This window comes from Scyliorhinus canicula, chromosome 18 (genome assembly GCF_902713615.1).
Source record: "Scyliorhinus canicula chromosome 18, sScyCan1.1, whole genome shotgun sequence".
NCBI lineage: Eukaryota > Metazoa > Chordata > Chondrichthyes > Carcharhiniformes > Scyliorhinidae > Scyliorhinus > Scyliorhinus canicula.
Window position 1 is genome coordinate 129695406 of NC_052163.1, and position 20584 is coordinate 129715989.

The window sequence follows — 20584 nt, forward strand, 5'->3', positions numbered from 1 at the left end:
GTGTATATCAGTGTGTGTATATCTGTGTGTATATCTCAGTGTATATCAGTGTGTGTATATCTGTGTGTATATCTCAGTGTGTATATCTCTGTGTATATCAGTGTGTGTATATCTGTGTATCAGTGTGTGTATATCTTAGTGTGTATATCTCTGTGTATATCAGTGTGTGTATATCTGTGTATCAGTGTGTGTATATCAGTGTGTGTATATCTCAGTGTGTGTATATCTCAGTGTGTGTATCAGTGTGTGTATATCTCAGTGTGTGTATCAGTGTGTGTATATCTCAGTGTGTGTGTATATCTCAGTGTGTGTATATCTCAGTGTGTGTATATCTCAGTGTATATCAGTGTGTGTATATATCAGTGTATATCACCCTCCCCCAGGGGGTGTGACATTACACAGCCGGAGTGCTCCTGGGTGAAGTTGTGTCAGTCTCACAGGGAAGTGATCTCATCCAGATGATCCTACAAGGATTCTATTGTGCCACCATTTCGGGATTTTATTGGTACAAACAGCCCGGCTCCAACATTGGGAAGTAGCGCAACCTGCTCTCTGCCCCTGTCCCCGGGGTCTAGCTGCCCCTGTCCCCGGGGTGAAGCTGCCCCTGTCCCTGGGCTTGGCCAGCAGCTTCCCCCTGGGCCTCCTGGATCTGCAGCCGGTCTGACAAAAATACATCAACTCCTTCCTCAGCTCTCAGCGCAACCAGAAAGCGGCCGGTAAGCATCAGGGGAATTACACTGCGGGGGGCTGGGGGCGATCGGCATGGGGGGGGCTCCGGGGCTCGGGCTGGGGGGCTTCGGGGCTCGGGGGGGGGGGGGGGGGGGAGGGCTCTCAGTCCGTGTTCGCTTCTCTCTTTAATCTTGTAACTTTTTATTTCCGCTTCTGGGCCGCATCGTGTTGGGTGGGAGCGACTCTGGGTGAACATGGAAGGCGGAAAGAAACCACCCAACTCAGAGAGACTGTGTCTGCGCTCAGGGGGTCTGTGTCTGTTCAGAGAGACTGTGTCTGCACTCAGGGGGTCTGTGTCTGTTCAGAGAGACTGTGTCTGCGCTCAGGGGGTCTGTGTCTGTTCAGAGAGACTGTGTCTGCGCTCAGGGGGTCTGTGTCTGTTCAGAGAGACTGTCTGCGCTCAGGGGGTCTGTGTCTCTGTGTCTGCGCTCAGGGGGTCTGTGTCTGTTCAGAGAGACTGTGTCTGCGCTCAGGGGGTCTGTGTCTGTTCAGAGAGACTGTGTCTGCGCTCAGGGGGTCTGTGTCTGTTCAGAGAGACTGTGTCTGCGCTCAGGGGGTCTGTGTCTGTTCAGAGAGACTGTCTGCGCTCAGGGGGTCTGTGTCTCTGTGTCTGCGCTCAGGGGGTCTGTGTCTGTTCAGAGAGACTGTGTCTGCGCTCAGGGGGTCTGTGTCTGTTCAGAGAGACTGTCTGCGCTCAGGGGGTCTGTGTCTCTGTGTCTGCGCTCAGGGGGTCTGTGTCTGTTCAGAGAGACTGTGTCTGCACTCAGGGGGTCTGTGTCTGTTCAGAGAGACTGTGTCTCTGTGTCTGCGCTCAGAGAGTCTGTGTCTGTTCAGAGAGACTGTGTCTGCACTCAGGGGGTCTGTGTCTCTGTGTCTGCGCTCAGGGGGTCTGTGTCTGTTCAGAGAGACTGTGTCTGCACTCAGGGGGTCTGTGTCTGTTCAGAGAGACTGTCTGCACTCAGGGGGTCTGTGTCTGCGCTCAGGGGGTCTCTGTCTGTTCAGAGAGACTGTGTCTGCGCTCAGGGGGTCTGTGCCTGCGCTCACAGAGACTGTGTCTGCGCTCAGGGGGTCTGTGCCTGCGCTCAGAGAGACTGTGTCTGCGCTCAGAGAGACTGTGTCTGCGCTCAGAGAGACTGTGTCTGCGCTCAGAGAGACTGTGTCTGCGCTCAGAGAGACTGTGTCTGCGCTCAGAGAGACTGTGTCTGCGCTCAGAGAGACTGTGTCTGCGCTCAGAGAGACTGTGTCTGCGCTCAGAGTGACTGTGTCTGCGCTCAGAGAGACTGTGTCTGCGCTCAGAGAGTCTGTGTCTGCGCTCAGAGAGTCTGTCTGCGCTCAGAGAGTCTGTGCCTGCGCTCAGAGAGACTGTGCCTGCGCTCAGAGAGACTGTGCCTGCGCTAAGAGAGACTGTGCCTGCGCTCAGAGAGACTGTGTCTGCGCTCAGAGAGTCTGTGCCTGCGCTCATAGAGTCTGTGCCTGCGCTCAGAGAGACTGTGCGTGTGCTCAGAGAGTCTGTGCCTGCGCTCATAGAGTCTGTGCCTGCGCTCATAGAGTCTGTGCCTGCGCTCATAGAGTCTGTGTCTGCGCTCATAGAGTCTGTGCCTGCGCTCAGAGAGTCTGTGCCTGCGCTCATAGAGTTCTGTGCCTGCGCTCAGAGAGTCTGTGCCTGCGCTCAGAGAGTCTGTGCCTGCGCTCAGAGAGTCTGTGCCTGCGCTCATAGAGTCTGTGCCTGCGCTCATAGAGTCTGTGCCTGCGCTCATAGAGTCTGTGCCTGCGCTCATAGAGTCTGTGCCTGCGCTCATAGAGTCTGTGCCTGCGCTCATAGAGTCTGTGCCTGCGCTCAGAGAGTCTGTGCCTGCGCTCAGAGAGTCTGTGCTTGCGCTGAGTCTGTGCCTGCGTTCAGAGAGTCTGTGCCTGCGTTCAGAGAGTCTGTGCCTGCGTTCAGAGAGTCTGTGCCTGCGTTCAGAGAGTCTGTGCCTGCGTTCAGAGAGTCTGTGCCTGCGTTCAGAGAGTCTGTGCCTGCGTTCAGAGAGTCTGTGCCTGCGTTCAGAGAGTCTGTGCCTGCGTTCAGAGAGTCTGTGCCTGCGTTCAGAGAGTCTGTGCCTGTGTTCAGAGAGTCTGTGTCTGTTCAGAGAGACTGTGTCTGCACTCAGGGGGTCTGTGTCTGCGCTCAGGGGGCCTGTGTCTGTACAGAGAGACTGTGTCTGCGCTCAGGGGGTCTGTGTCTGTTCAGAGAGACTGTGTCTCTGTGTCTGCGCTCAGAGAGTCTGTGTCTGCGCTCGGGGGTCTGTGTCTCTGTGTCTGCGCTCAGGGGGTCTGTGTCTCTGTGCCTGCGCTGAGGGGGTCTGGGCGCTCAGAGAGTCTGTGTCTGTTCAGAGAGACTGTGTCTGCGCTCAGGAGGTCTGTGTCTGCGCTCAGAGAGACTGTGTCTGTGCTCAGAGAGACTGTGTCTGCGCTCAGAGAGACTGTGCCTGCGCTCAGAGAGACTGTGCGCGCTTAGAGAGACTGTGTCTGCGCTCAGAGAGACTGTGCCTGCGCTCAGAGAGACTGTGTCTGCGCTCAGAGAGACTGTGTCTGCGCTCAGAGAGACTGTGTCTGCGCTCAGAGAGACTGTGTCTGCGCTCAGAGAGTCTGTGTCTGCGCTCAGAGAGTCTGTGTCTGCGCTCAGAGAGTCTGTGTCTGCGCTCAGAGAGTCTGTGCCTGCGCTCAGAGAGACTGTGCCTGCGCTCATAGAGTCTGTGCCTGCGCTCATAGAGTCTGTGCCTGCGCTCAGAGAGACTGTGCGTGCGCTCAGAGAGTCTGTGCCTGCGCTCATAGAGTCTGTGCCTGCGCTCATAGAGTCTGTGCCTGCGCTGAGTCTGTGCCTGCGTTCAGAGAGTCTGTGCCTGCGTTCAGAGAGTCTGTGCGTGCGCTCAGAGAGTCTGTGCGTGCGCTCAGAGAGTCTGTGCCTGCGCTCATAGAGTCTGTGCCTGCGCTCATAGAGTCTGTGCCTGCGCTGAGTCTGTGCCTGCGTTCAGAGAGTCTGTGCCTGCGTTCAGGGAGTCTGTGCCTGCGTTCAGAGAGCCTGTGCCTGCGTTCAGAGAGTCTGTGCCTGCGTTCAGAGAGTCTGTGCCTGCGTTCAGAGAGTCTGTGCCTGCGTTCAGCGAGTCTGTGCCTGCGCTCAGAGAGTCTGTGCCTGCGCTCAGAGAGTCTGTGCCTGCGCTCAGAGAGTCTGTGCCTGCGCTCAGAGAGACTGTGTCTGCGCTCAGAGAGTCTGCGCTCAGAGAGTCTGTGTCTGTTCAGAGAGACTGTGTCTGCGCTCAGGGGGTCTGTGTCTCTGTGTCTGCGCTCAGGGGGTCTGTGTCTGTGCTCAGAGAGACTGTGCCTGCGTTCAGAGAGACTGTGCCTGCATTCAGAGAGACTGTGCCTGAGTTCAGAGAGTCTGTGCCTGCGTTCAGAGAGTCTGTGCCTGCGTTCAGAGAGTCTGTGCCTGCGCTCAGAGAGTCTGTGCCTGCGTTCAGAGAGACTGTGTCTGCGCTCAGAGAGTCTGCGCTCAGAGAGTCTGTGTCTGTTCAGAGAGACTGTGTCTGCGCTCAGGGGGTCTGTGTCTCTGTGTCTGCGCGCAGGGGGTCTGTGTCTGTGCTCAGAGAGACTGTGCCTGCGTTCAGAGAGACTGTGCCTGCGTTCAGAGAGTCTGTGCCTGCGTTCAGAGAGTCTGTGCCTGCATTCAGAGAGTCTGCCTGCGTTCAGAGAGTCTGTGCCTGCGTTCAGAGAGTCTGTGCCTGCGTTCAGAGAGTCTGTGCCTGCGTTCAGGGAGTCTGTGCCTGCGTTCAGAGAGTCTGTGCCTGCGTTCAGAGAGTCTGTGCCTGCGCTCAGAGAGCCTGTGCCTGCGTTCAGAGAGCCTGTGCCTGCGTTCAGAGAGCCTGTGCCTGCGTTCAGAGAGCCTGTGCCTGCGTTCAGAGAGCCTGTGCCTGCGTTCAGAGAGCCTGTGCCTGCGTTCAGAGAGCCTGTGCCTGCGTTCAGAGAGCCTGTGCCTGCGTTCAGAGAGCCTGTGCCTGCGTTCAGAGAGCCTGTGCCTGCGTTCAGAGAGCCTGTGCCTGCGTTCAGAGAGTCTGTCTCTGCGCCCAGGGCGTGTGTGTCTGCGACCAGGGGACAGGAGTTTTCCCCCCAGGGGTCTGTGTCTGCGCTCAGAGGGTCCGGGTGTGTGCGCTCGGAGGGTCCGGGTGTGTGCACTCAGAGGGTCCGGGTGTGTGCACTCAGAGGGTCCGGGTGTGTGCACTCAGAGGGTCCGGGTGTGTGCGCTCAGAGGGTCCGGGTGTCTGCGCTCGGGGTCATGTCTGTGCTCAGTGCTTGTTTCAGAGTTTGAGAGGACGCCACAGAAGAATTCTCTTCCTCTCTTTAAAAACCCGAGCCCTGTGTTCCCCACTAAAATACGAGTTGTTAGTCACACCGTGTCCTTCATTTCCTTCAACTATCTTGCTTTCCCAGGGAAAAAATAAGTTTGTTACTAAACAACCAGTCAACACAGAGTGGGTTTGTGAAGGCCACTGGCCAGGCGAGTTACTCATCTCAGTTTAATTTGGGAAGCTGTTGTTACTGTTGCTTGTTGGCTATCTCGTCAAAGGTGTGGATGTGCTATTTCCAGTGGCTTTTTGTTTGAATTGGCGGGGTGGGGGGTGGGGTGGGGGGGGGGGGGGGGGGTGGGGGGCGTTTGTGGGCGATATAGTGAAAAGCGACCAGGTGGTTTTGATGAGCTTCCTCTGGCGAATCTAGGGCGGCGTGTGTTGGGCGGGCAGTGTGCTCCTGGGTAAATCAGGCCCGGCGTGCCCACGAGGCCTGTGAGGGCACCACCATTGTCCCAGTCTGGACATACCGTCCGGTGTACCCCTGTGAATTTGGGAAAGGTAACCTGAGTTTCGTATAGTTCCTGATAATAATCCAAGTATTGGGATTGAGTTGATGCGAATCTAGGAAATAGCAATAAATCCAGTGCTGGGGAAACCACACAGCTCAGACAACAGACGGGGTTATGTGGGTCTGGGTAGGGTGCACTATCAGAGGGTCGGTGCAGACTCAATCGGCTGAATGGCTCCCGTCTGCTGCACCGTAGGAATCCTATGGTTCTTCTATAGTTCTTGCATCTGTGGACTGAGAAAATCAGAGATAACTGCCGCGATTCTCCAAGCCTCGGCTCAGAGAATCAGAGTTGACGGCCAGCGACGCCGGTCTAACACCTGGACGCGATTCTCCGGCGACCGGAGAATCGCCGTCAGCCGCGCATGCAGTCGACGCGGCGCCGGTCGGGGGCTGATGAAAGATGTAAACTGCAGTGATTCTCCGCGGTCGAAAATGAATGAAATGAAAATCGCTTATTGTCACGAGTAGGCCTCAATGAAGTTACTGTGAAAAGCCCCTAGTCACCACATTCCGGCGCCTGTCCGGGGAGGCTGATACGGGAATCGAACCGTGCTGCTGGCCTGCTTGGTCTGCTTTAAAAGCCAGCGATTTAGCCTGGTGAGCTAAACCAGCCCCTGTGTGTTCCTGCCCCTGCCAGTTCCCACCGGCGTGGTTCTGGCATGGTTCCACCCGGCGGGTGCTATGTGGCTGTCCTGATGGGGGGCAGAGGGTGCAGACTTTGGGGGGGGTGGGTTGGTGTCCTCCACGACAGCCAGGCCTGCGATCGGGGGCCACCGATCGGTGGGTGCGGGCGATCAGAGGGGAAGCCTACCTCCTTCTGCGCCGGCCTGCTGTATGGGTCCGCCATGTTGCGCTGGACCGGCATGGAAGCGTGCGCATGCAAGGACCCGCGGCCGGCCACTGCGCGAACCTGCAGCCAGCAGTGCAGGGCCGTGTTTCCGTGCCGGCGTTGTGTGCAGCACTCCAGCGCCGTGCTGGACCCCTGAGGGCAACAGAATCGCTGGGCCAAGAGGCCTGTTGATGCCGGCGTGAACAATTAGCTGCGTTTTCAGAGAATCTCGGCCCACGTTTCCAGTCCAATGTGACTTCTTCGGAAGTGATAACAGTAATTCCTCTTCCCCTTCCATTGACCTGCTCTCCTCGGGGAGAATCTGGGCTTCTCTTTTTGTCTTTGTGCCCCAAAACACAAAACAGTATTTCATAATTTAATCGAGAGTTCAATCCTAATGTGATTTGTTAAAGAATTGAATCAGGGTATGTAAACTACAATCTATTGCTTCTGAAATGTTATATTTTACTGCTGCATTGGATTGTGACATTTAAGTATATGCAGGTTGCTTTTTTAAAAGAAAAAAAGATCACAATTTAATATCACTGCCAAGGTAATCTCCTGGCAGAAGTAAGGAGCACGTTAAAGCATAAACTCATTGCTTAATTTAATGCCATGCTTGATCAAACTATTTTTAATACATCCCTGTAAATCCATTCGGCAACATATGGAGAGAACAGAACCAATTATTTAGCACAATACCCTATTGCAGCTGGCATCTTTTAGTTCAGGCTGATATCTTAATGCAAATTGAAACACTTGCATGTGGGAGCTCTCTCCCCCAAGATTACAAACCTGTACTTGTTGACATAAGAATTCCTGTCTTAAATTAAGTTTTTATTGTAAAAAATACTATTTTGGTATTGCAACAAAGAGTAAAGGGGAGTGGGGCTTATCAAATAGCTGTTTCAGAGACTTGGTACAGACATGATGGGCAACATGGTCTCTGGACTGTCGGATTCGAAGAGTATCTCTTTGATATTGAACAATAACAATATTAATGAGCATGATATGGTAACAAAACTATTGGCGAATATAATCCCCCATGATTTTAATCATTGCCTTAGTTACAGTATCAGTTATTGTGTTCTTTATCTTGATTTAGCAATTTGTCATTTTAATGCTTGCTTGAAAGAGTCAACAACCAATTCATTAACGAGCATGCTACATCAACATTGTTCTGTTTCTTCTCATCTACAGCACTAACATTTTCAATTCAAAATTACAATCCACTGAATTCTTGACCCTTAGCTGCTCTAAGAAGGTCATTTAACATATATTTTGTAAATAATGAGTGGTTTAAAGGCTCTCTGTGGGTTGTTCCCACCCTTCCTTCCTTCCTTCTTCAAAGGCAGTTTTAGTTTTGTGATTGTGCACATGTTGCTGTCTTGTATATTGACCCCCCCACCGCCCCAGCACAAATAGTCTGATTATCTGGAGTTTAACATTTTTACTATTTACATGCTTACTGACACCTAGATAATCTGTAGAACATTTACGATTGGTGACAAAATACCCCACATCTACCCTGTTGCTACAGTGGCTGATTTAGATTGATGTTTTATTGAAACAAATCAGGCAAAATTATCAGATTGTGGTTTGAACAAAAAAATCCTAAAAATTGTGATCAAACAGATATCCAAACTACACAAAGCATAGGTTAAAATGTCTCCTCTAAACATCCTAGCTGAGAGCAGAAATTGTTAGTTGAATGTGGAAATAAGTATGTATGTGCAAGGGCGGCACGTGGCTCAGTGGTTAGCACTGGGACTACGGCCCTGAGGACCTGGGTTCGAATCCCAGCCCTGGCTCACTGTCCGTGTGGAGTTTGCACGTTCTCCATTTAAAGTACCCAATTATTTTTTTCCTATTAAGGGCCAATCCACCTAACCTGCACAGCTCCAGGGTCCCAGGTTCGATTCCCGGCTGGGTCACTGTCTGTGCGGAGTCTACGCGTCCTCCCCGTGTGTGCGTGGGTTTCCTCCGGGTGCTCCGGTTTCCTCCCACAGTCCAAAGATGTGCGGGTTAGGTGGATTGGCCATGATAAATTACCCGCAGTGTCCTAAAAAGTAAGGTTAAGGGGGGGGGGGGGGGGGGGTTGTTGGGTTACGGGTATAGGGTGGATACGTGGGTTTGAGTAGGGTGATCATGGCTCGGCACAACATTGAGGGCCGAAGGGCCTGTTCTGTGCTGTACTGTTCTATGTTCTATGTGCAGGGTAGGTGGATTGGCCACGCTAAATTGCCCCTTAATTGAAAAAAAACATTGGGTACTCTAAATTTATTTTTTAAAAGTATGTACGTGCAAATCTACAATAAGTATTTTAATAGTCGATTTGTCATAAGGTGGGTAGAAGCCACCATTACATTTCTACAAAAGAGAATTAATAGATGCATAAGTGAGTTTGAAATGACATTGAATGACATTTGGGAATTTAAAGTTGATTTATCTGAACAACTCGGTTTTTCCAATTTGTGGAGTACTACACTACAATACACACACTACAATAGGGCAGCACGGTAGCATGGTGGTTAGCCTGTTCTGTGCTGTACTGTTCTAATTCTAATTCTAATATGTAATAATTTAGTCTCTATTCATTTAGAACCATCAACATTAGCATCCCAGAGCTCGCTAGAGGCATTATAAAGCAGTATTGAGCCACTCTAGGTGATATTAAATGGGCAGATGTGACCAGAGCTAGCTCTTAAGGAGTCCCTTTTTTAAAGAAAAAAAGGAACATAGAGAGGGAATTCCAGAACTTTGGGTCCGGCAATGATGAAGGGATCAAAATTGGGGCTGTTGGGCTGAAGGAGATTACAGAGATGGGGAGGGGCCAGGCCTTCTGACACTTTTGAAAGCCTTCTGAGGCTTTTGAAAGCCATGATGAGAATTGAAAAATCAAGTACTGGATTCCAATGTCAGCCAGTGAGCACGGGTGATGGGTGTTTGGGACTTGGGGTGTGAGTTAAGACAGGCAGCAGATATTTGGATGATCACAAGTTTACAGAGAGATGAATGCGGGACGCCTGCCCAGAGTGCATTTGAATATAACAAGAGCATGCTGAGGGTTCAACAGCACAAAAGCTGAGGCAGGAGCAGCAATAGCAAAATATTTGAGAAAACTGGCTAGGACATTTTACTCTTCGAGATCTTTACATCTGTCTAAGCAATGAAACCAGGTTATCCGTTAACATGCCAACTTTGAGATGAAATCTTTAACAATGGGGGACTCCATTATCACTGCTCTGTGCTGTCAGCCTTGATTGTGTGCTGCAGAATCTGGGTGGGGCTTCTTGTCCAAAAGCCCTACCACTGGGCCTGATGCACAAAATGGAAAAACAATCACATTAGACTCGTGCAGGAGAGAGTTCTCTTCTGTTGGACTTGAGATACATTAACGGAACGGTGTACATCTACATCTGGCTGTGCTTGAAATAGTACTTCCCAGAGTGCGTAGAAGTTGTAGCTTGGGTCCGTGTCATGCTTTATGGGTTTTGCAATAAATTGGAGAAAAAGTACAGTTATCTTTGCCTTCTTCCGGATACTGAACAAAAGCTGTCTGCTACAAAACCAACATTACATCTATCAATGTCCTGAGGTCGAAGTGTCAATTGCATTTTTGTACAGCAGACAAGCCTATTGGCAATTAGATCATGAGTGGCCATTTCATTTTATACTATATCGAACAGCCAAGCAAGCAATAAACCTTTAATTATGTCTCTTTGTGTTAAATTTAAATTCAGGCCTGGGAGCTGAAAAGAGACAATCCTGAGGCTATCATTTTGGGACTATTTTGATCCCTGCTAATTGATGTTAAATAAACCAGGAGTTCATGAACTGAACTGAAATTTATGAACTCAAACAATGAGAGCCTACAATTAAATATGGGTGAACAATGAGCAGAATCATGTCAATGAAAGGATGGCAGAATTGGATGTTTAATTTTGAGAAAAAAAATCAACTTGGAAAATGCCCTACCCTTTAACAATTTTGCCAACAAGATATTGAATATTAGATCAATCAGTAATATGATTGCAATATTAAAGACTTGGCTGTATTAATGTAACACCTTTACATCACGATCTGTTTATGGTTTCTAATGTTTCTAATATCTCCACGTTAGATGCAGTAATATTGTTTCAACATTACTCATACTGTTCTCCGACCATCGTTTAGATCTGAAAGCACGTAACATCGGGTCTAGTGTCAATGTTTTTGTGCCTCACAGTTCATTTATATATTCTTATCGATTTTTATTGAACTTCAGTAAATTGGCAAGTGACACATTTAATAAACTACTTTGAAAGCATCCTTAAATCTAATAATTTGAAAGCTGCATTAACATTTGCATTTCAAGCTAAAATACATTGTATATTTACCTGGTCTGCTACCATCTCAATTTCTTGATACTGGCTTATCTCAGTGATATAATATAAGCAAAAACATTCTTAAAAACAACAGGAACCCACGTTTTAAAAAATGTGTTCTTTCTTGAAGGGAGTGACTTCTGCTGGCAAACAGTCAGCTGGTGAAAGCTGTCCTCCAGTACCTTGTCCAATTGACTAATCTTTATGTGGGTGCCAATATGTGCGTATTAGCAGGTTACACAGTCATGGGAAATATTATAGCTGATCCTGTCCTCATTCAGCAACCACACCAAATGGTAGTCAGAAACAGGAACTATGGATTTTTTGTTTAGCACTGCGGGGATGGAGACCAGTTGTTACACCCAATTGCTGTCCAGATAAGATTGATTAACTAAAAGTGAAAGGGTTTGGATTTGGATTTGTTTATTGTCACGTGTACCGAGCTACAGTGAAAAGTATTTTTATTTGAGCAGCTCAAACAGATCATTTAGTACATGAAAAGAAAATACATAATAGGGAAACACAAGGTACAGAATGTAAATACATAGACACCGACATCGGGTGAAGCACACATGAGTGCAGTATTAATCAGGACAGTCCATAAGAGGGTCGTTTAGGAGTCTGGTAACAGTGGGGAAGAAGCTGTTTTTGAATTTGTTCGTGCGTGTTCTCAGACTTTTGTATCTCCTGCCCGATGGGAGAAGTTGGAAGAGTGAGTAAGCTGGGTGGGAGGGATCTTTGATTATGCTGTCCGCTTTCCCAAGGCAGCAGGAGGTGTACATAGAGTCAATGGATGGGAGGCAGGTTCGTGTGATGGACTGGGCTGTGTTCACGACTGTCTGAAGTTTCTTGCGGTCTTGGGCCGAGCAGTTATCATACCAGGCTGTGATGCAGATAGGATACTTTCTATGGTGCATCTGTAAACTATTATTTGCACTTTTACCCATTAGTCTACCGAGGGAGGTCTGGCCTTGAAACTAGGATTTTTAAATGTTGCTGGATCAATGTTGCCACAATCCAAGTATTTGGTGTTTTCTACAGGAATTTTGTTGGTGATCTCTGAGACACAAGTTTCCAGCTACTGTGATTTTGATATCCAACAATCAGAATAATCTGCGTGCCTTGTATTAAACAATGAATGTATCAATGAGGTCCTATTTTTATTGGTATTGAGTATTATTTCATATTTTTGCCTAAAAAAGTGGAGTAGCACTTCCTTGACTGTAGGGGCACTTTCTGGTGTTGCACCTTTCAGGTTGTCGTCTTATTTAATCCATTTCAGTTGGGCTATTGAATATAGTGTTGGAATGGATTGTGTTGCTGTGCTGATGAGGAATTGGTCCCTCACCACTATCTGCTGGTGGCTGCTGGAAAGGTAAAAACAGGATGAAATTCAGTTTTGACACCCTTCAAGGTCAAATAGTTCCCAGGTACATGGTCTAGCTTCAAATGTGGAGTATGATTATTTGAGTGAGGTATTTGATGGTTGCTGGTAAATGTGAAATTGTCTTAGAGTCTTAGAAGTTTACAACAGGAAAACAGGCCCTTCGGCCCAACTTGTCCATGCTGCCCAGTTTTTGGGTGCTACCGTGGGGCGGCACGGTAGCACACCCTGTTGCGTCACAGCTCTAGGGTCCTAGGTTCGATTCCCGGCTTGGGTCACTGTCTGTGCGGAGTCTGCACGTTCTCCCTATTTCTGCGTGGGTTTCCTCTGGTTTCCTCCTACAAGTCAGTAGTGAACTCGCCAACATTGAGGGCATTTAAAAGTTTATTGGATAAGCATATGGATGATAAGGGCATAGTGTAGGTTAGATGGCCTTTAGTTTTTTTTTTCCATGTCGGTGCAACATCGAGGGCCGAAGGGCCTGTACTGCGCTGTATCGTTCTATGTTCTATGTTCTAAGTCCCGAAAGACGTGCTGTTAGATGAATTCAATATTCTGAATTCTCCCTCTGTGTACCCGAACAGGCATCGGAATGTGGTGACTAGGGGATTTTCACAGTAACTTCATTGCAGTGTTAATGTAAACCTACTTGTGACGATAATAAAGATTATTATTATTATTACCACTAAGCTAGTCCCAATTGCCTGCATTTGGCCCATAACTCTCTATACCCAGCTTTCCCATATAACAAAATTGTACCCGCCTCTACTACTGCCTCTGGCAGCTCGTTTCAGACACTCACTAACCTCTGTGTGAAAAAGTTCCCCTCTGGACCGTTTTGTATCTCTCGCCACTCATCTTAAACCTATGCCCTCTAGTTTCAGACTCCCCTACCTTTGGGAAAACTTGAAGATGTTAGGAATACATCCATTATTATACAAAGGGAGATGGGCCAGCACAAATCTATTCCCATTCAAATTAGATACGTAGACTCCTTCCAAAAGCAACCAATGCCATTGAATGCATAACAATAGCTGAGCCACACTGTAACTAACAATGGTATAAAGAGCAAGACCAAGTGAGAAAAACAGACAGAGTCAGAGATAGATGGAGTTCCACAGAACCAAAATTCTAATCACAGAGGCCTGGAATTTAATCCGGAGATGAGTCCAGTGCAGGGGACTGATGAGTTGGAGAAATCTGGAAGGACCGGTTTCCTGAAAACCCGACAGAACTTAACTACTGAGCTCCTTTAAGGGGGAAGGGGGGGTTTCCACCTTCAGACAGGTGGAAAATTGAGCCACAAGTGATAAGTGGAAATTTTCAAAAGACACTCAAAGAAATAGTTTTTCTGCATTGACATTATCAAATTCCCCTAAGCATTTTAAATACCTTGACTAGATTGCCCTTCAATCTTCTAAATTTAAGGGGCAGTACGGTAGCACAAGTGGCTTCACAGCGCCAGGGTCCCAGGTTCGATTCCCCGCTGGATCACTGTGCAGAGTCTGCACACTCTCCCCGTGTCTGCGTGGATTTCCTCCGGGTGCTCCGGTTTCCTCCCACAGCCCAAAGACGTGCAGGTTAGGTGGATTGGCCATGATAAAATTGCCCTTAGTCACCAAAAAGGTTAGGAGGGGTTATTGGGTTACGGGGATAGGGTGGAAGTGAGGGCTTAAGTGGGTCGGTGCAGACTCGATGGGCCGAATGGCCTAATTCTGCACTGTACTATGTTCTTAAGGGAATACAGAGCAGTGTATGTAACCGGTTGTCATAATCTAACTCTTAAGCCCTGGTATCAATCTATGCTGTCCTTCCAAGCTCAACAGAAATATATGGTGTCGCCTGCCTTACATGGGAGGGATCAGGTAGCTATTTGTTTCTGGAGAACTGTGTACCATTTACAGCACCAAGCCTTTGGGGAAAATATGTTGAGCTAGGAAAGAGAACAACATGGATTGATACCAGGGCTTAGAGTTTGATTATGACAACCGGTTACATACACTGCTCTGTATTCCCTTAAATTTAGAGGATTGATGGGCAATCTAGTGAAAAATGAAAATCGCTTATTGTCACAAGTAGGCTTCAAATGAAGTTACTGTGAAAAGCCCCTAGTCGCCACATTCCAGCACCTGTTCGGGGAGGCTGGTACGGGAGTTGAACCGTGCTGCTGGCCTGCCTTGGTCTGCTTTCAAAGCCAGCGATTTACCCCTGTGCTAAACAGCCCCTTTTAGTCAGGGTATTTAAAATGCTTAGGGGACGCAGATAAACTATTTCTTCTCGTGAACTTGGCCAGAACAAGTAGCATAATCTTAAAATTCAAGTTAGGCCATTTGGGAATGAAATCAGAAATCACTTTCACATTGAGGGTAATTGAAATCTGATGCTTGCTTTCCTCAAAAGGCTGTGAATACTGGGTGGGTTGAAACTTTTCAGACTGACATCAATGCATTTTTGTTGGTTGTGGGGATTGAGAGATATGAAGCAGTTACTGGCAAATGGAATTGAGATCCAGTACAGATCTGCCAAAATCCGACTGAATGGCAGAGGGCTTGAGGGGCTATATGACCTACTCCAGTTCCGGAGAAACGGATGGGGAAACTCTGGTCCCATTGTTTTCCGGTGTGACTCTGTTTACAAATGATGTAATATTGACTCTGCAATCATTCATCACATATTGGTCATTTCACATTACTGCAGCATCAAATAATTTTTCACCCTGAAGGTTAATTTTGATAGATGCTGCAATTTTTAATTCTAAGCAATATGAATGAAAAACTAGTCACTGGAAATAGTCCCAAGTAACGCAGCAAAATGACGTTTATGGGTCATCAGCCTAGGTACATCTTTAGTACAAGCTCAAGTTTCAGTGTTCACTCTGTTGAAATTAGACACTCCCAGTCATCAAAACAGCGAGATCACATGACACTGGCTGACACTATAAAACCTTTGAACATAACAGGATTTGCTGTATAGGATCATCCCTCCTACATATTTTCTTCAAATATGGCTGAAAAACATAAAATGCAGAATTGACTTGTAAAGGAGTATGATTTCACATGAGATCTTAAACCAGAGAACCCCTACAGTGCAGGCGGAGGTCATTCGGCCCATCGAATCTGCACCGATCCCCTGAAACCCAACCCAGGCCCACTCCACCCATAACCCTCCCTAACCTGCTCATCTTTGGACACTAAGGGGCAATTTAACATGGCCAATCCACCTAACCTGAACATCTTTAGATTGTGGGAAACCGGAGCACCCGGAGGAACCCACGCAGATACGGCTACAATATGCAAACTCCAGAGTCACACAAGGCCAGAATTGAACCCGGGACTCTGGCGCTGTGAGGCAGCAGTGTTTTTTGGGTTTTTTGAAAATCTTTTTATTGGCTTTTCTCATATTTATAAACAGTTGTTACTTATCTACATTCCATTTTCTTGCCCGCGCTAATTTGCTTTATTTAACAGATAGGTTTGTTTTGTCCTTCATTTGACTAACTGTATGTACATTTTGCTGCTCCCTGGATCGGTGTATGAGAGCCCCCCCCCCCCATTGGTTTCAGCACCCTTCCTCTTCTCTTGTGGTTTCCTCCCATTTTTGTCTGGTGCCGTCCAGTGGTGTTCGGGTTCTGTCCAGTAGCTGTCCGTATATTTTCCCACATAGGCCCCCCCCCCCCCCCCCCAACCTCACTGCTTGTGCCTATCAGGCCCCCTTGTAGTGTGCTTTCTGGGGCCCTGGGGTTTCTCTTTGCAGAGGAAGTGCTTTATTTGGAGATGTCTCAATTCCTGTCCTCTTGGTAATTTCCACTTCCTCCTCAGTTCGTCCACTGTTGCCAGTCTGCATCCTACGTAGAAGTCCCCGACCGTCAGTGTTCCCCCGTCCTGCCTCCATCTTTTGAAGGTGGTATCCAGTATGGCTGGGGGGGAATCTTTGATTGCCGCAGATGGGGGCCATAAGGGACATTTTGATTATCCCGAAGTGCTGTCTCAACTGGGTCCACGTTCTCAGCGTGGCCGCTACCACTGGGCTCGTTGTGTACCTTGTTGAGGAGGATGGGAGTGCTGCTGTAGCCAGGGCTCGGAGGGTTGTTCCTTTACAGGATGCCTCCTCCATTTATACCCAATCTGTGTCGGGTTCTTGTACCCATCCCCTCACTTTTTCTGCCGTTGCTGCCCAGTGGTAGTATTGTAGGTTCGGCAGAGCCAGGCCCCCTCTGACTTTCCCTCTTTGCAGTGTCGGTTTGGGAATTCTCGGGTTCTTGCCCTCCCCCCCCCACACACAAACACCATGATTAGCCTGTCTGTGTTTTGAAAAAAAGCCTTGGGGATGAAGATCGGGATGGATCTAAACAGGAAGAGGAACCTTGGCAGTACGTTCATCTTGATCGTCTGCACTCTTCCCACCAGGGAGAGTGGGAGTGAGCCCCACTGTTGAAGGTCTTTTCTTACTTCCTCCACCAGGCTGGTCAGGTTCCACTTGTGGATCTGTGTCAGTCTCTGGCTAACTGGAACCCCAGGTAACAGAATCTGTTCTTTGAACGGGAGCCCCTTCAGCTCTGTCCCTCTCCCTTTTGGGTTCACTGGGAATGTCTCGCTTTTCCCAGGTTGTTAGTAGCCCGAGAAGGTTCCATACTCTTTCAGTATTTGCAGTATTGCCGTCAGTCCCTCCTGTGACTTCGAGACATAAAGGAGCAGGTCATCTGCATAGAGTGAGACTCTGTGCTCTCTGTCTCCTCTCCAGATTCCCTTCCAGCTTTTTGCGTCCCGCAGGGCTATCGCTAGAGGTTCGATCGCTAGCGCGAACAAGAGTGGGGGCAGCACTGCCTTGTTCCTCTCTGTAGCTGGACGTATTCAGAGCTGGTGGTGTTAGTTCGGACACTCGCTTTGGGAGCGTTGTACAGGAGCCTCACCTAGGCGGTGAATCCCGCTACTAGCCCAAACCGTTCCAGTACCTCAAGGAGGTAGCTCCATTCAACTCTGTCAAAGGCCTTTTCTGAGTCCAGGGAGACAATCACCTCTGGCGTTCTCTCCCCGGCTTGGGGGGGGGGGGGGGGGGGGAGGCAGCAGTGTTAACCACTGTGCCACCGTGCTGGCAAATAAAACTTCTGGTATATTTTATCTCAAAACTGCTCTACTTGAGGTCCGTTAATTAATAAAACTGTTCTTTGGGTAGCATCTTTAAGAATAAGCTGACAGGAAGTGAAAACAAATGTAATGAGATATCCTAATTCTTACATTCCATTTGATCCTCCAAACCACACCCATGTGTGTGTTTATACTGTTACCATCCCAGTTGATGTTATAACCGGACAGCAAGATTCTAGAATGTAACCCTGGCTCAAAAAGACTGTAACTTTTACTTAAAATATAAAACTTGATGAACTGAGTCGTAGGACTGCTAATTAGTTTTAACAGCAAGAAAAACAAATTACTAAACATGAAAAGTTGTATTATTATGCAATACTTCTTTATTCCATTCTTAGCACACAAACTTTAAGATAAACACTGATTACCAAGTACATCTTAAACTACAATGGTCTCGTTGACACGCACAGTCCCTTTTGAACACACCAATGACTGTGGTCAAATACCCACACTCTGCTCTGAACCCAAGTTAGTGTCTGTGGATTTCGCCTCAGAACCTCCCCAGATGCTCATATCAGAGTTTTCAGTCTCCACTTCAAAAAACATACTTTAAAATAAGGGCAGCACGGTGGCCTAGTGGTTAGCACAACCGCCTCACGGCACTGAGGTCCCAGGTTCGATCCCGGCTCTGGGTCACTGTCTGTGAGGAGTTTGCACATTCTCCCCGTGTCTGCGTGGGTTTCGCCCCCACAACCCAAAAATGTGCAGAGTAGGTGGATTGGCCACGCTAAATTGCCCCTTAATTGGAAAAAATAATTGGGTAGTCTAAATTTTTAAAAAAATCGTCTGTCCGAATAATGTTTTCCCATAGCAGTTTGCATTCCAAAATCCAGTGCAGGTTTTACAAATTACTCCTTTAACCCACTCTTCCGCTCTACTTTTAATAGTGAATCCGGCCAGGATTTTGCACCACTTCTTGCAATTTCTTTTGTCTTGACAATTGCTTTAACTGTTGGTTTCTCGGGGGAAACACGGTGGCGCAGAGGTTAGCACTGCTGTCTCATGGCACTGAGGACCCAGGTTCACTGTCTATGTGGAGTTTGCACATTCTCCCCGTGTCTGCGTGCGTTTCGCCCCCACAACCTTAAAAGATGTGCAGGGTGGGTGAATTGGCCACGCTTAATTGCCCCTCAATTGGAAAAGATAATTGGGTACTCTAAATTTATTTAAAAAGACTATTGGTTTCCAGACTCTAGTAAAATAGTATCAGACGTTTACTTTGCCTCTTGAGGTCTGCTGTCCCACCTCAAATCTGGTTACTGCAATTATCTCTTTCATTCCAAACCCTTTGTTTATTCTGCCTTGAATTATTCTGAGCAATACCTTGGACTCTGTTCTCTCAACTGCAGTCGTCTGAAGACGTTTCTATCCAAATTCCCTAGTTTTCTGGACTGTAATTGATTCCTAGAGTTCTGCCTCTTCAACTCCCTGCCATGGCCAGCTTCTATTGGCAGAGTGAGAGAGGTTAACTCCTCAGTATCCTATTCTTAACTTTGCACAAATTCAACTAAAACTTAAACGCCTTTTTAACCTTACAAGGACCTCCAGTTGCTAAGCAACCCCTGCTAGTTCTATTTATTCTTCATGTCGTAACCCCCTCTAAGCACAATAGAATCACGGTTGGAATTGAAATGAATCCCACACATACAAACAACTTTATTCAGCATGAATCTAACTATAGGTTATACGCTTCCAGAAACATTAAATTAAACACACTTTAAATGATATCTTGTTGATCAATACAAATATAATCCCTTAAAACTGCCTTTGTTTTTCTAACAATACAAATCCATTGTAGTACAAATAATACATTTTTTTTTTTAAACTGCTGAAAATGCAAGTCAATTGTTGACTATAGATTATTGGAGAAAATAGATTGATATTTTGGGTGAAACTCCATCAAGACTGTTCTGATAGATCCTCACCTAAATTACAAACTTTTCTTTTACACGGGCACAGGGCATTGCTGTTTAGCACAGGGCTAATTCGCTGGCTTTGAAAGCAGACCAAGGCAGGCCAGCAACACGGTTCAATTCCCGTAACAGCCTCCCCGAACAGGCGCCGGAATGTGGCGACTAGGGGCTTTTCACAGTAACTTCATTGAAGCCTACTCGTGACAATAAGCGATTTTCATTTAATAGGGGCTGTTTAGCACAGGGCTAAATCCCTGGCTTTGAAAACAGGCCAGTAGCACGGTTCGATTCCCGTAACAGCCTCCCCGAACAGGCGCCGGGATGGGGCGACTAGGGGCTTTTCACAGTAATTTCATTGGAAGCCTACTCGTGACAATAAGCGATTTTTCCATTTCACAGTGGAGCCCTGAACCAGATCAGATTTCCAGCATTTGGCATTTTTAAATTCCTGGTACATTGCTATCCTATAAGAATAGAAAAAAATAAAGCGAAATGGTCATTTTAGTGGATGTTGATTTCAGAGCACCACAGAAATGTTTAAGTCATGGATAATAATGATTCGAGCAGTCTTAACCTGTAATTTAATCTTTGTAATCAAATGGATGAGTAGCTCCATGTTAATTCCGAGCCATGAAGAACCAGTACAAATACAGAACTTGTACTTCAGGTACTTGCACTGCTGAAAGAGGAAAGGTATGAATCAATTCATTGCAGTTCATTGATTTTATAGAGTGTGAGATCGAGATATAGTCGTAGAAACCTAGAGCATGTGAAATTGAAGTCTACCTTTCCTGAGCTTGGCAGGACAGAAGCAAGCAAGGTGGCTGCAAACTGATTGTGATTTTTAATAAATTGAGGGTGGGCATGAGTATTTTTGTGGAACCAGAAGGAGAGAAAATGCTTTGATCCTTTATTCTGAGCAGCTACCCGCCCATGATATACCCTACACAATGTCTGGGCTAACTCCACCCATTTATACTCTAATCAAATTAGTTCAACTAGCCTAGAATGGGAAGGCGGTGGCATAGTGGTATTGTCACTGGACTAGTAATTTGGGTCTCAGGAAGGAGAACACCCCGAAAGTTATACCACTTCCTGAGACCCAGAGTACTCCCGGGTCCCAGGTTCAAATCCTGCCACTGCACAGGGTGAAATCTGAATTCAGTAAATCTGGAATTAAGAGTCTAGTGATGACCATGAAACCATTGTCGATTGTCATTAAAAAAGAATCTGGTTCACTAATGTCCTTTAAGGAAGGAAATCTACCATCCCTACTTGGTCTGGCCTACATATGTCTTCAGACCCACAACAATGTGGTTGACACT

At 47.4% G+C, this 20584-nt stretch overlaps 1 protein-coding gene across 2 annotated transcripts in view; it reads left to right on the forward strand.

The window, feature by feature from the left end:
• The first annotated feature begins 412 nt into the window (after positions 1 to 412).
• LOC119953753 (protein strawberry notch homolog 2-like) overlaps positions 413 to 20584 on the forward strand; it is a 217847-nt gene continuing 197675 nt past the window's right edge. For both annotated transcript variants that reach the window (XM_038778337.1, XM_038778338.1), the window contains exon 1: positions 413 to 716. The gene's annotated coding sequence lies outside the window, so the exon portion shown is untranslated. The remainder of the gene's footprint in view (positions 717 to 20584) is intronic.